The 12,989-nt window shown below is 37.3% G+C and overlaps 1 protein-coding gene across 1 annotated transcript in view; it reads right to left on the reverse strand.

Moving 5' to 3' along the window:
* Positions 1-12,989, reverse strand: part of DNAJC1 (DnaJ heat shock protein family (Hsp40) member C1) — a 114,606-nt gene that overhangs the window by 76,847 nt on the left and 24,770 nt on the right. The window lies entirely within an intron of this gene.

The raw sequence follows: 12,989 nt of genomic DNA on the forward strand, positions 1-12,989 counted from the left end.
GTCAGTGTTTTCTACAGATTGATATACTATTTTACATACTAGGGCAAAAGTCCAAAGATTAGAGACAGAAAGCCATAACCACACTAAGGTTTTGTTTGTTTTAAAGAAAAAGCTCAGAAGATGTGTTGGATGGCTTCGTTTACAATTCAGAAATCTCGATCTCAGTTGCATCTAAGGAGGGAAAAATAAAATCTGTATAGGCATATCAGTTAACAGCAGAAGGAGCTGGTAACATTAGACAGCTAGTGCATTCAGTGATTTCTCCAACACTGTGCTTCAGGTTGGCAAGTTTTGCCACCAATTAAGGCAAACGAGCCTGTCACACTCCCTCATGTGGATACAAACATCAAAAGCATCACCCTATTTCTTGATAACTATCTTTTCAAAGCAGTGTTGTCCCATCATACTTCCAAGGTTGAACATCTCCTTACACACCTGTTTCCAGTTAACTTACAAGTTGAGAACTAGTCTCACTGCAACAACAGCATGTACTTCCACATGCAGCATCTAAGTCCATTTTCATATGAGTCACTGCTGTTGACGAAGAAAAAAGGCAATACTCCATCGTGTATATTTTGAAAAACAAAGCATAATATAAGCACTTACATTAAAAGATAATAGAAAATGAATGCTCTAAGCTAAAATAAAAACTGCTCAACTTTTTTTTTCTGCATAGCTAGAAAAAATGCACATAGTAGACAAGTCAATGGAGGAAAAGGTGTTTTGTGCTAGAATTAGTTCTCAAATATGAAACTGCAAGTCTATATTTAGGTAGGCCACAGTTTGGCTTCTTATGCATGCAAATATGCAAGTATTGATGTAGGAATTTTTTAATTGCTAACACTATATTGTACAAGCAGAGTGTCCATGTGTCTACTTACACGACCTCTAGGTAGAAGTTAAAAGTTCAATCTTTTACACTTTTTCGCATAATCCTTGACACTACAAACAAATATTTTAGCACACAAACAAAATTACCATTTGAAGGAATCAACAATATGTCAAAAGTTAAACACATTTCTTAAGGTATTCTGTTAGAATTTTTAATTTTTGTCTAAAAAGTGATACACATCCGGTTCCCAGGGTGGGGGAGAAGTGGAAACATTCTTCTCACTATTTATGTCATTTACTTTTGGCAGCTTGTTCAATTCAGACAATGAAAAACACATTACTAAATTTTATTTTATTCAGCATCATTTTCATATTCTCTAGTATTACCAAGAAAAGTTCTATCATTAGACTACAAATACATAAGGAGAAACAAAGAAAGGATTTTTTCACTACACAAAAAAATGAATACTCTAAACAGACATTTGCCTTCCTTTTTTTTTTTTAATTAAATCCTTGCTGAAAATGGACAAAGATTCAAATGTGGTCTCCTCCTCTGTCTATACAAATTCAGACTCCCACCTACAGAGTTCACTTCCACCTTTACAATAAACAGAAAAACTGGTGTAGTACAATACAAGTATATTACTGCATTGCCTTCTATTCCTAATGTAACTATGATTACTAATGAAGCTAAAAAAAACCTCATTGTGGTCCCAAGACAATTCTTGGTGAACACATAACATATCAGATATTGCCATAGGCAAACAGTGATTAGGTCAAGGGGAAAAAAATAATCAATGTCTACATAGTTTTCACTTACCAACACATACAATTCAAAACCTAAATTGTTCCCTTGAGTGCAATGCAGTTATACAACAAGACTTAGTTACTTACAATTTAGCAACTGCTTCTAACGCAGTAAACGTGCTCAATTCATCTTGGGTTTTAAATATGCCTGCCGATGTCTTCAAATAGGTGGCATTATCTTTATTAGCAATGGGAAGGCACGTGGTCCAGAGGACCAAGTAGGCGGACAGAAATCACATTTCTATTTACTTGCAGTTTGTCCAATCACTTGTTAATGGGTGAAAAGAGAATGACATCAGTATATTTATTTCATTACAGTGCTGCTGAATAACTGTAGAATTTTCCACAGCACGTTACTGAAGCTATGTGGCAACCAAAAGTGACAATTGCATAGAGCACCAGCTGACTGTATTTCAAGTGTGAATCTTAAATAACCTCAGCACAGGCAGACCTTCATGAGGCCTTTTTCAGTCTTCCCAAATTATAAATCAAACTTATATAACTCTTGTGTTTGGGTTTGTTTTTTTATTCAAAAGCAATTCAAATGTATATGGTTTCTTCAACAAAATATTCCACTCAGAATTTTTGTGTAGAAGAAGGGGTATAAAGTCACTACTTTCCTTTTGGTAACCATCAGGTATACAAGTTGAAGCAGAATGGTACAGAAAAAGAAACAAAAAGTAAGCTCTATAAATTCACAATTAGATACTATCCTTCTGTGATTTGAAACTGCAGGATGCACAGGCTGTCCCACAAAAATTCACAAAACAAGCAGGGGCAGATAACTGGACAGAAGCTACAGCTGTCTGTTAAACATCCTGTCAACATTGCTACCTTCTACCTGGTTGTTTTCATGTGAAGTCCACAGAAAACTAATATCCATCAGTGTCAGAGACTAAACAAACATGACTGTAGGCCAACAATTAAATATCCACAGTCCTCATTCCTTGAGCAACATCAAGGAACACAGTGTGACCCCTCCTAAGTGTCTCATTCTCATATGGGTACAGAACAGCAACCACTGTTGCTCCATAACCCTTCTCTACATAATTCTTAGGATGGAAACCATATAGCTGTGACCCTTCTTCCAACATGATTCTCACCTCCACTTTGGTTCAGCATAGGCTGACACATACCTCTTCAAACTGCTTAAAGGCCATTATGACTCTGGCAGCTTACCACCAAAACTGTGTAATTCAATGGCTTGCATTTGCTCTAGACTTTGTACCCTTATAAAAAAAAAAAATTATTTAAAAAAGTAAGAGACTCTCAGAAACAAACAATAAAATTCCCACCATCAGTACCAATAGCCTTAAATGTCACAATTATATCTTCTGTGCACAATCACAAGCATCCCTGTTTCCTCAAACACCTTTTCAGAAAGTAATTTCGGGGCGGGAAATCACACCTGCATGCTGTTTCTACACACAAAAATTGCTCAATAGCACCAGGAGGAAAAGCAACAGCTACAAAGCAGACATACCCATGTCTAACATGGTTGCTCCTCTAACAGCAGCAACAGCACAAGACTAGGAAATAAATGAATCTTCACCCACATCAAACTTGATTAAAATACCACTCCCATATTTGCTTCACATGCATCCACTGCAACCTGGTCCTAATTTAAGTTCCCATGACCAAATTAGTTCCAAGAAGTAAACCTGAGTTTGCCAAGTTTGCACTTGGAAAAACATCCATAAGGGAAATAAGAGTCTTGTAGCAAATTCCAGAGGTGGGAAGGACCTGCTGACAATCCTGAAGAATATAGCTGTAGGAAAGAAAAGCAAGTGTCTCCCAAAAGACCAAGCATTATCTGTGAACTTTTATAGTTAACAGACGCCAGCTGGGTTCTGGCCTAAATTTCTTGCTGCATAGCCTTTGTTCAATTCACCCTTAATTTTTATTGAGTTTCTTTCTAAGACAGTCATCTTTTTCAAGGATGTAAAATGAGTTAAACTCAAATTTGCTGCTTCTCTACAGATGACTGCTCCAAGTACACCCAGGCAAGAGGAGAGATCCTGCTCTGCTGCAAACTGAGCCATGTGTGTCACAACATTCCGTTGATTTAAACTGAATAACAGCACAGCAGGGAAATACGTAGGAACTAAAAATAATGCTAAAAAGGTGTTTTAATGCTTTTTTATGTTGCTAAGTTTTAAAGCAATTCATGACATGAAAATGAATACAAACCAGCACAATGTATTCCTGTGAGCTTCTGATAACTGGCACAATCCCTTCACTGGCATGTTTGTTTCCAGGGGAGTGTGTCAAATGAAAGAAGACTCTGTTTTCAGCCTAGCGTGCCAAATGAATGAAAATTCTGCTGCCTCATGCTTGAGAAACCAAAAAAGTGTTCTCCTCAGCACATGTGCACAATTACACAGGCTTAGGTTTTCTTGACCAATTTGAACAACAGTATTTAAATGTAATTTTTTTCTTCTGTTGAAAATATTTTAGCCTTTTACCTTTTTTACTTAGATTTTCAGAAACTGATTATTTAGGAAAAATTAGATTGCCCAAGAGAACACTGTCATGGATAACCACAAGTTATGATTTAACATGAGCTTTGTCTCTGAGATGCTAAGAACACTTACCAACTCTCAACATTTTTAGAATTACTCTTCAAATTCAAATTGGAGAAAAGCTATCAAACAACAACTAATGACATTATTCAAGCCAACACTGACTAATTTGAAATCCTGCCTACTATTATAGTTTATTTCCATTTAGTTTTTCATTCTGGTAGTTCAAAAGGAAGGAATGAGTATGTATCCTGTATTTATTTCACATGCTTTTCCAGGAACACTATTACATATTTATTTTTATTCCATTTTTTACACATTACATTTAGTGTTTACATATTTATATAATACGTTATATATTTTTTATAGTATAGATAGTTGTACATATTTATATATACCTGTGTGTATTCCCTTATAGGCTAAAGAAAGTTGTTTCTAGGGAGTTCTCTTGAAAATCTGCCTATTGCATCAGTGATTTCCAGTCTACAGCTCTCAGTTAAAAAAATATTACCTACAAAATTCCTGATCCTGCAACATATTCACAGAACCTAAATTGCTACAAAGACAGACCACTGCTTTTACAGTCCACGTTGACAGGGAAAACAAAATGTGGTGTCTCCTGCAGTGCATTTCTTGCTCAATGCCTTTGCCACTAGATAGCACAGCCCCCTGATTTACAAGAGAGGTGACACTATACCCAAGGACAGCTGAATGCAGTCCACACCCACCACTGTGGAGCATCAGTATAAGGCAGTAAAGATTTTGGGGTGTTGGATCTGACAAGTTCCAACCCTTCCTACAACATAATGGCCAAAATATGCTGCTATTTGATTGTTTATATAGTTTACTTGCTACATTTCAGCTTTAGTATGCTTTCAACTTCTTTCCAGAGGGTAAGGAATTAAAGGAAATCAGAATCAGCAAGCCTACATCCATACCAGGCCTTTACCTCCTCCTCTTGCTTATCCTCTTCTCATTACACCCTTCCACCAGAACTGACATTACTGACCCACACACTCCTACACACCTAGCCTGTCTTTTCAAATAACTGCTTCCCAGATCTCAATTTAAGTGTAATTTTTTGGAAGGAGATTACTAATGACCACAGACTTAGGTCTTAAAGAAAACCAGAGACCAAAATAAATAAAAAAAAATACCCCCCCTCTGAAAACACTTGGGCTACTAATTACTGAATTCCTGTGTCACCTGAACCGTTGCTGTCACTTTTGTGACATCTTTAATTGTCTTGTAAGCTCTAAACCTTTTCATATTTTTGAAAGGTTACCCTCCCTTCTGATGTCCAGTAAATGAGGAAAGGGTTATGAGAGACTAGATATAGGACGTATAGCTGATAAGAAAATATTATAAATCCATATAACAAGCCAATAGAGAACAATTAACTCCAGCACAGAAGTTTTCAAAAATTTACCCATTATCTCATGAATCAATACAACATTTACATGGTGAATAATCCTCGCAGGCATCAACTTTCAGAATAAACATTAGCTATTTATTAGCAACTTCCTCAGCCCTATCAGCAGTGAAGGACACCAATTTATATGCCCATACACCCACACACATCCATCATATATATTTTCATATACACACACACAGATGCTAATACAAAAACATGTGTAAACAAGTGTATGTGCCCAGCAGTCCTATACACTTATACAATGCTCTAATTTATATTTTAATTGTTGCTCACCTTCACAAAGCATTTTAAGAACACAGTTACATAAAAGCTGTTACATAAGCTTTGAATGAATAGACAGTGATATTTAATATCTTAAGTAATGTTTTTAATGCACAAAGTTTTTTAAACAAATGACAAAAACATTGGTATCATGAAGCTTCTCTTGCAGGCACAAAACAAACTGGAAACAAAATAAATCATACCTTGAATAGTTAAAGGATCTAACTGTCAAAAAAGAAAAGGTGTATTAAACAGGATTTTATGAGGTCTGTCCCAGGCCCACTGCTATTCAGTATTTTAACCAGCAAGTTGAATTACAGAATCACTATTAAACTGGTAGTTAACACTAACTTGGGAAAACCTACAAAGATGCTGTCAAAGAGAATTAGAATTTTAAAAGGTCCGGACAAATTGGAGAATTGCTGTAAAAAAATATGACATTATTTCCTAAGTGAAAGACTCATGGTCTACATCTGGACAGAATTCATCAACTACACAAACACAGAATAGAAAAAAGCAGTTAGGCAGAAGTGATCAGTGAATCACAAGCTGAGCATGAGCCAGTGACATGATGTTGCCTTTCTGTGCAGCACAGCCCACTGTGACATGAGCAGTACGGCAACAAGCAACCATGACATTTCATACAGCAATTGTAAGACCTCAGCAGATTGCTGCGTCCAGTTCAAACAATACAGTTAAAGAAAGCTATAAGCCTGTCCAGAAGATAAGCAAAAAAATCTGAATAATAAGAGGTCTCGGAGGAAAAAAATAGTGACTTCTTCAGAGAAACTGAAAGAACAAGAATGACCTAAGACTAAAGAAAAGGCAGCTGGCACAAGGAAATGACATCTTCAAATATGTAAGAGATAGCTGTAAAGAAAAGTGGAATAATTGCCTTGTCTGATCTATCAGGGCTAAGCCGTAACAGTCAGATAACAGCACAGGAAGATTCAAGTAAAGCTACCAGGAAAACTTCCTAGAAGCATCACTAGCATATCACTGGAACAGACTGCTGAAGTCTCCTTTACAAGCAGGTCTTGCATACACTTATCAGGCATGACTTAGATTTAACTGGTTCTGTCACAGCAGGGTATAGTAGGTCACTAACAGTCCTGTATTTGAGAATTTAAATATCCTTTTGATGATCAATTTAATAATAACTCTGAAAATATTCCAACTGGATGTACTGCATCTGTTTATGTAGTTTAAAAGGTCTTGGCTGAAAGACAGTATTCTTGTCACACTGAAGATGACAGATGCTCATGCCAGAAAAGAAAGAGTCAATGAGATTTTCACAAAACCTAGAAGGGCTTTGAAAGGAGTGGCAAGTATCAAGAGGCAGCAGAAAACACTTCTTTACTATGAATTTGAAGTCCCATGGGGCCCTGCTCCAGGACTTGGACTGCTAGGCATTAGGCTTATTTTTACTGTTACACAGCATTTACTCTGAACTACTAAGAAAGTCATCCTGTAGTAGATGATCACTAATAAGTCATCCACATAATTTGAGTTTAGAATACTTCCTCCATCTGTTATAAGCTTTAGCCTTGAAAGATAATACAGAATAGATATGATCAGCAAGGTTCCTTGAGAATGTCAGATGAAAATAAGGACTAAACTGAACAAGAAAAGCAAGCAGGAATTTCTACAAGTATCAATAAAACTTTTTAAAAATTACACTATACCTTTACAAATGGGGTCTGTATTTGGTTTATTATAAATACATACTTAATTCCTGCAACAAAAACACCTAAATGAGGATATGGTAGAGCTGCTGTAGTAAACCATACCCAGGCACAGCAGTTATAATTTCTTCCTTTATGACAGAAAGGAGGAGCACCTCTCTCAAAATCTTATATATATTCATTATATGTTTACAATATACTTATATATATTTAATATATTTTATATTTGCTTCCACTCTCTTTTTCCTATAGTTTACCCAGCTTCTGTACCATACTATAATATTTCTGAAGGACTCATTTTGTAGAAGTAATGTTATTTTTCTTAGTTTAAGGACGCTTAAAAATAGCCCTGAACTTGAGCTTTGAGATCTAGGTGTACCTGAGTCTGCATTCTTGCATTTGTTTGTTTGTCCTTCTAGAGCCTGGAAGACGACATGAAGCATTTACTAAGATCAAGATGTTTTTCATCTCACTACTACAAAAATCCACATTGTTCAGTTTGGATAAATCCTTAATACTTTTCTCCAGAAAATAACCGTAGTTAAATGAAAGGCATAAAAAAGAAGATCTCATGTGTGAGGTGGTTATGTTTTCCACAAATAAAGTCATATTATCAGAACGTTACTCTCCTCCTCCCTCAAGGAAAAATTGTTCCACCCTTTATTTTTGGCATATAGAACAGAAAATGTCTACAAATCTCGAGATCTTAAAAAAAAAAACAAACACCAAATTTAAGTAAATAGGGAAAAAAAGAATTTGGGATTTTTAATAACTTCAAACCCAACTGATCAGAAGTGGCAAAATGCTGCATATTTTTAACCAAAGATGCTTCATTACAAACCATGTTAAGGTAACTTTGAGTTTGTATAGGATACTAATACCTCTGAAAGCCCTAAAACACATTTACAAACCTGTATTAATTTATTCAAAATGTATTTCTGTCAGTGTTTTTTCAAATGCATTGCTTTAAATAGCTAGGTTTATAAAGAACTACCAGCAGCGTTTATCAAATTCATTCCTTCTTTATTTAGAATACTTTCTACTGAACTAGTTAGGATTTAGCCCTACCCACCATGTAGGAGAGTCGCATAATGATCCCTTTATACTCATTAACTACCATTTTAATGAGCTATTACTACCTCGGGACTCAGAAGACCTCAGGGAGGTTGTAACATGCCACTACCTATATAGTAATTCACTGCTGAGTTAGTACATAGCCTCCTTGAAGAATATAGGAATGCCCTCCATCACTCTGTGTAGTACAGATGCCAGCGTCAGCAAAATTTCTGCATGTAAGACACATCCCAGCCTGAAACTTAACAAACATCTCAGTTAAACTCCAATAACCTTAACAGATTACCTATTACTATGGCCCACCACTTTGCTAAAAGTTATCACACTCCTAACAAAGTGAGCTGAAAGGATGAGCATTGCCTGACCACCTCAAGTCACAGTTTGATGGCATAAAACGTGCTAAATCTGATAAAGGGCCAGGGCAGAAGGCAGGGGACACTAACATCCCAAAAGACTATTTGCCAAACCTGCCCGAGTCTGTATGAGCCATAAATTAGCCAGCCAATGTTCAAAGGTACGTGGATAAAGAAATTAAGTTTAGCATTAGGAACCATCAATTAAAATTCACACAGAAAATTAATTTATAAGCAACCGAAAGCTAAATAAAATTAAATTTAAAAAATTGTGCCCATGTTAAAAATTCCACATATATGCAATGACTTCTGATGGAACTGACTTGAAGACAGCCCTTCCCATTCACTAGCATTTTTTTATGGAAAACTGGTATTATAGTCACTAAAAATGCTTATCTGACATTTCTAGTGAGAATGAGCCAAATAATCCTTAAGACAATTACACCTCAAGATTTATGGCAGCTGTGGGCAGATACTGTTACACACAGTGGCACGCTGTTCCATGAATCGCCCTCTATGTTTTTCAAATCAAAACATTTGAACTGAACCATGTAGGCCCAACTGAGAGGCAGAAAGATCACTTCCCTGCTTTTCATAAAGCCATTCCCTGCAAGCAGTTACTGCTCTTCGCTTCCAGTGCTACCTTGGAGGTATTGTTTGCATCAGGGAAGGAGGGGAATAAATCATACTGATCCATAAACTGCCTCCCTCTTGGCCTGCAAGAGTGGGAAGAGCAGAAGACAGACTTTACCCAAATGGGGAGACCCTTACAACAGGGCATTCCCCTAAGCAGCAGCCTAGGGAACAGCTGGTAGAGGCAGCACATGCCAGGCTTCTGCTCTCACAGCAATATCCACAGCAAGGCTGCAGCTGAACCAGATGCTCTGAAAACCCAGACAAGTCTAGAAGAGACAGAGGGCAGGTCTGCACAAGGAGGAAAAGCTGAGAAGATGAGCGTGAGGTAAACACTTCTCCCCATCTACTTTAAGCATTCTTCAGTTAGGTGAGTGCAACACCCAACAACCTCATCACTACGAAAGGCAGTGGGTATCACACACATGTATGTGCCTGCTTCTCCCCTTACACAGACATAAAAATAATTCAGCAAAAACAAGCCTTTTTTGCTGGGAAGCTAAGTAGCCTGCCACCACCATCAGAAGGCTGAGAGGGGCACAATAATAGCTCTTACCCAATATTCCCTCTGAAGTCACAAGTGAAACAGATTGGGAAATGCTCCCTGCTCATGAGAGAAAAATAAGTAAAGGGGCAAATGTAAGGTCAGTTCTTCAGCCACTGGTATTAACAGGCAGCAGTTATATGGAGTGTATTTGCCTCCCATCATCTCTCATCCACCCATAGAGACCTATTCTCAAGTCACGACAGCAGAGTAGGAACTGGACAGCTGAAAAGAGGAGATCTCTTGCTTCCTCCATCCCCACCTTCATCTCCCCATCACAAGCAGAAGTAACATATAAGAGGAATTTTTTCTGACACCTGTATTTTAAGGATAGCTCCTCAGTCTGGAAGCAGTATAGAGAAGGACAGAGTGCAATAGCCAACTGCAGGAACTACAAAGTTGAGTGAGCAGAGCTGGTAGCAACACAAACACTGCAAAAGGAGAAAAGACCGAAATAAAGGGGAAAAGTATGCTTCCTTCTATGCCTGTGAAAAAGAAGAATCAGCAGTTGAGTGAGCAGCAATAAAAACCTGGCACAGGTTACATCTCATTAACTATGCTACCAGAAATCTGTTTCAGCCAACTGACTGCAGAAGATAGTGGCTATTACCAATTCATTTACTTGCCTCTCAACATGGGATTACAGGATTATCAGCATCAAAGATAACAGTGAAAGTCAGAAGATAAAAACTGTGGTCCTAGTGCCTCAAGTAGAAACATTGACAAATGTAGAGTATTTCAAATGCAAAAGCTACAGGAAAAGTTTTGTGATCACAGGACTTAAATGAAGCAAAGATAAATCCTAATGTGGGTTCTCCCTCAAGTTTTCAAGTTATAAAATCAAGACTAAAATAAAGATCAACAGACAAGTAAGAATATAGTTAGTATTTTGACACAGGTGGCGACAAAAGGACTGAAACTGCAAGTCTGCAAGCTACTACATGGAAAAAAGCATTCTGTTACTGAAAATCCTACAAGCATCAATAATAGGCCAAAGCCACATTTCCCTCTGTCTCATAACCCAGCCATGCAATCAAATCCAAGAAATTAAAAAGGATTCCATCAGATGCAATTTCTTCCTCTCATAACTTGTCTTTTTTGGAAGGAAAAAAAACCCCAAACACAAAACAGTGGTGGCAGAAATATTGCAAAACTATTTCTGAAAAAACACATCACAGTAAGTACCCCTGGACAAAATAAAAGAAATATTTACTGCAGGGTGAAGAAACTGAGGAAGCAGGAAGAAAGGAACTAAAATTAGTCCTTGTCTAGCTCCTCTCTTCCAATTAGTCCCACACAAACCCTCAGCCAACTTTAGGCAGATGCCAGCAGTGGAAGCTGTACACCCCGTGGCAATGTCGACAAAGAGCATACTGTTGGCAAACAGACCAAAAGGGTAAAAATTTTTGGTCTAGTTCTATTTTTGTTCTTTGACTCAAGAGAGAGGATGGTACCTTTTTTTTTTTAAGTAGCAAGAGAAGCTATTCTTAAAAAAATGAGATTGTTAAAAGATAAGATTTGAGTTTAATTAAATCTAAAATATAAACTGTAAGTTTAAAAATTAAGGTATAACAGAAACATGATAAAGATAATACATGCTACAGACAATAATGAGTATTCTGAACAGGTAAAGGAGATTTGGGAAGAACTCAGTGATTCGCTGAAAAGGAACTACAATCTGTCGTCATTACTCCTGCCACTCTGTCTCTATGCAACATATAGAAGATGACTGCCTACCCAGTGAGCAGCTATTCAGTATTTTTCTCCACACATTTGTTCATGTGTGGCCTCATCTGCTCTTAGCTGCATGCTGTTCAAACACGTTTGGAAGCCATGGTTATTTGTTTTAAGCCCATCAGAATGGCATCAGAGTTCATCAATAATATTATTCACCATTATAATATCTTGAGACAAGCGTGCATTACTTTCCTTTTTTTATAGATTGCAAAATGAGGCACAGATTAAGGTAAAATCTGCAGTAATCTCGGGTGCTAATTTTATCTCAGATATGATTTTTCCAAGTGCTCAGTATCAAACAACATTCCATACATTCAGGGCACAGACTTTAATCGACTTCAGCTGCAGCTGCAAACCCTCAGCATTTCTGCATATAAGCCCCTAGTATCTCAAATTATGCAACCAGAATTGCAGAGCACTCAAATCAATTAGTCACCACTTGGGAAAAGTTTCGTTTAAACGACTTGCCTAGCATCACACAGGAATTCTGTGGCAGAGAGGAACAGAACCCAATCCTCAAGGGCACTTTTCGTCTGACTAGCTTGCCCATGAAACCATTTTTTTTTCCCCTGCAATCTTCTCCCCCACTCTCTACATACCCTCAACATCTACAGGTTAAACAGTTTTTACAGACAACAGTCTCTTTCAATACATAAGCCTGAAGCTGCACTGGGGCCAGATCTCTCCCTGAGCCTGAATAAGTAAAGACCCTGTAGAATATAATGTAGTGAATTAAAAATCATCACAATGAACAAGCACAAAGAAACCAAATTAAGATTTGAGACATTCTGAAAACTGACATTCCCTAATTTTACAGTATGCAGTCCTGGAAATTTGTTACTAGTCTTTAAAAGCAATAGTAAGGTACATGGCTGTTGTACAAAAAGACAGAGAAACAAGCAGATTCAAAAGGGAAAAAAATATTTGCATAAGCAATGCAGACCTGCTTTATAATACTAACTCACAAGCAGTGCTCCCCCCCCCTTCAAATAAACCCCAGCTCTCTGAAGAATCATTTTGATTCTAACAGGCTCCACTAAATTGCAGAATGATCTGGCTAGTTATCAGCTTGCCTGTTTCAAATTACAAATCTTAACAAAAATGTAA

This window comes from Harpia harpyja, chromosome 1, assembly GCF_026419915.1.
Source record: "Harpia harpyja isolate bHarHar1 chromosome 1, bHarHar1 primary haplotype, whole genome shotgun sequence".
NCBI lineage: Eukaryota > Metazoa > Chordata > Aves > Accipitriformes > Accipitridae > Harpia > Harpia harpyja.